This window comes from Dermacentor andersoni, chromosome 7, assembly GCF_023375885.2.
Source record: "Dermacentor andersoni chromosome 7, qqDerAnde1_hic_scaffold, whole genome shotgun sequence".
NCBI lineage: Eukaryota > Metazoa > Arthropoda > Arachnida > Ixodida > Ixodidae > Dermacentor > Dermacentor andersoni.
The window spans coordinates 38,761,386-38,764,958 of record NC_092820.1 but is presented as its reverse complement, the minus strand read 5'-3'; the positions used below and the strand labels follow the sequence as shown (position 1 = coordinate 38,764,958).

General features: G+C 50.4%; 1 pseudogene; it reads left to right on the top strand.

Annotated features, from left to right (window-relative positions):
• Positions 1-657: 657 nt before the first annotated feature.
• LOC126535452 (U2 spliceosomal RNA) lies at positions 658-835 on the top strand (annotated as a pseudogene).
• The last annotated feature ends 2,738 nt before the right edge of the window (positions 836-3,573 follow it).

Below are 3,573 nucleotides of genomic sequence, written 5' to 3'. Positions count from 1 at the left end.
CACCCACCTGGATGACCTTCGTATGGCTGTTAAAGGTGATTCGTAATTTTTTCTTCACATTAGTGATGCGAAAGCATCAAATGGCACATTGAGCAAAAAAAATTATGTGCCGTTCCACTCTGTGAAGGTGGATCACAAGCGAGGCTGTGTATATAGGTCCCGTAATGGCGTAATCTCCATTGCCATGCGTCAAACGCCGTTTACACATAAACTGAGGGCGAGGTGCCACTAGCCGCTCCTCCGCGATGTTGAGCCTCGGAAGATGACGAGGCACCGAGGGGGTATACATACCCATGTAGTGTTGCAAAACACGGCGCTGCATATTTTTCTACCGAATTTTCCAGCGATCGTGCGTTGGTTGACGTCCTGCAGTGCAATAATAGCTGTGAGGTTACTCGAAAACCGCAAGCGGTCCCAAACAACACAGGCCACAAAGCATTGATACCACACAAATTCCCTCTCAAACCTCGCCGTTGCTCCGGCGAAGCGTTCGAAGTTTGCGTCATCCGGACCACATGGACGGTTCGCATTTCTTGCCACCTCGCTATCCTGGCGAGCAGAATGCTTGCGGGACTGGCAACACGGGAGAGCGGGAAGAAAGTAGATACGCAAGCATTGAAACCCGAGCGAAGAGAGAGCGGTGCGAGCAGAGACATGATCGCCGCGTGTCAACGCGTAGTATCGGTTCTTATCACCTTAATATCTGATACGGGTTCTATTTAGACCTGAGATATTAAATTTATTTTTGCCCAGTAGGAGGAGCGCTTAAAGCCTGCTTCACCTCTGCCGCCGGTCGCACCGGTATTGCACTATATTCAGGACCGGCCTATGCACGGAGAGAAATTCTCGATCTACAAGGCTCGATAGACGCACGCAATTTTTTCCAGAACCTAGCAATATACGGCTTCACTGTAAGAGCCAACGTCTATCGTCTGGATAAGCAAAGAATGGCAACTATATTCCCATTGACTCCGACGCTACGTCACAAGGGCACCTCGACGAAGCACAGCGGTCGAAGGGGTGCAGCTGATGCCGTGAAAGCGGGCCAGGATAGCGGGCGTGAGGATAGAGCCTATCGCCGCGACGCCACGTCCTCCTCACTCCCAGATATCTGTGTTATCCGCGCGTTCCTTGCCTGCGGAAGTTCTCGCCTGCGTTCTAAGTTCGCCTCGGTAAGGCCAAATTAAAACGCGCCATCTGACGGTAGGCATGTGCGCTCTCCTTTATCACGTCATGATAATTGGACCGAAATTTATATTGCCAAGTCCAGCGGGACAAAAGCGACGACGTCAAAATTACCGCGGCATACTTGGGAGTGTCCTTATTAATTCTACGGTAATCGGGCAAGGTATCATGACGTCACGGATCTAAGTACCCCGGCTTTGTGCTATCTAGGAGGCGTTGGCCAAGCATTACAACGAACCCGCATGCCCCTGAGTGGCTCATTACTCGAAAGAACGCTCAGCGGCGTTCAATTGCACATCAATGCTTTCGCATTCAGTACTCATAAGTGCTTATGTGTCCTCAGATTAGGCGTTACCAAGATGTAATGTGGCGAAAATGGTCGCTGGTGCTTCTTCAACTCTTAAATCCTAACGATAAATAGTTCTCACTGTATATTGTCTGGTCCGTGTTCTTTAGAAAGGGAGAATATGCAGCTAAATATTCGCCGATGAATACGATACTCCCTAACCCAAATTTGAGCGCAGCTGTATACATGTTTTAATTTCGAGGTATATTGGCTGGCGCGGACAATATATCTGGTGCGGCGCGTTACGGCACGAAGCGTCGCATGACTGCCTCGCTAATCGAGAGAACGCGAGAGGTAGCGCGTGGGTGACGGGTGGGCGTGAGTCACAGCAGCCGCCTCAGAGAGACCTGCGTTCATGCAACGCTATGTTGCTATGTATGGTATCGGGAATGAAAAACTTTATTTTCACAAAGAAGGTATACCGGCGAAGGTGGAGCCCTCAGTCCAGGGCCCCAGTGGCCTTTGCCATCTTGCTAGCTCTGTCGATCAGCTTGAGCTGTTCTTCAGGCTTCGAGCAGGATAGCGCAGCCTCCCACTGCTCCGGTGTTGGTGTTTTTTGTACTGGCGCTACCTTTGGCTTTTGGCAGGCCCATGTAACGTGGTAAAGCGTTGCGTGTTCACCGCATAGCGGGCATTTATTGTCGTATGTTGACGGATAGATTTTGCTGAGCAGACTCAGATTGGGGTATTTATTAGTCTGCAGTTGTCTCCAGGCAACCGACTGCTCTCTACTAAGGTATTTGTGGGGAGGGGGGTAGATCCTCCTTAGGGCTCTTTGGTTTTCTAAAATTGCTCCATAGCGTCTGGTGACTGTGTCCGGTTCCCCGTCGTGGTGCGCCCCCCGGTTGGCGTATGCTCGGGCGTTGGCGTCGGCACGCTGGTTCCCTGTCACAGTCTCATGACCTGGTGTCCACGTAATGAAGCATCTCGAAAAGGTTATTTTTCTCGTCTTGAGTATGCGGATGGCCGCAGTGGATATGCGTCCACTGCTGTACCTTCTGCACGCTTCTTGCGAGTCCGTAAGTATTGTTGTAGTGGCCTCTTCGCCCTTGTGGGTGATGGCGAGTGCGATTGCCGCTTCCTCAGCCTCCAGGATGTTGTTGCCTTTGATCGAAGCGCAATTGATTTCTCTAAGCTGGTGATCAACAACGCTGACTACCGCCCCGGAGTGCTCTTTGTATGTGGTCGCGTCGACGTATAACACGTCTATTCTCGCCGAGAAATATCTGTTGTGTGCTTCTGATCTTGCCTTTCTTCTGGCCTTGTGTAATTTAGGGTGCATGTTTCTCGGTATCGGGCTAACCTCAATGATCTCTCCAATCTCTTTAGGTATGCTTTCCGTGCTGTTAATTTCTCTGCAAGCATCTCTCATACCCAGTATCTTCAGCGTGTTCCTGCCCGTTGGAGTCAGCATGAGTCTCATTTTCTGCGCGAGAAGGAGAGCTTCGATGTGTTCTTGCACTGTGTTGTTTATGCCCAATTGAAGGAATTTCTCCGTCGAGGTGTTGACCGGTAGTCCGAGAGCGCATTTGTAAGCTTTCCTAAGGATTGCCTCTAATTGTTCTTTTGCCTGCTCGAGCGGTGCTTGGTAGGGGACACTGTATACAATCCTACTGATCACGAGGGCCTGTATTAGCCTACATGTGTCCTCTTCTTTCATACCTCGCCGTCTGTTTGAGATTCTTGCGATCATCCTCGTGATCTGAGCTGTAGTGTTTGCCAGCTGTCTGATTGTGTGGTCCACACGACAGTTGCTTTGTATCCACATGCCAAGGATCTTAACTTGGGATACCTCCGGAATCTTCTTCCCCCCTATGAAGATGTCTATGGAGTTTTGCAGATTGTATCCTCTTCTGTAGACTCTGAGCACCTCGGATTTCTCCGGGGAGCAGACAAGCCCGCAGTGTTCAGTGTATGCATGGACTGTATCTGCTGCGCTCTGCAGAAGGTCTTGTTTTTCTCCTAAGGATCCCTTGGTCACCCAGATTGTGACGTCGTCGGCGTATATGGCATGCCTGAGCCCTTCAATTTTTTCGAGCTTC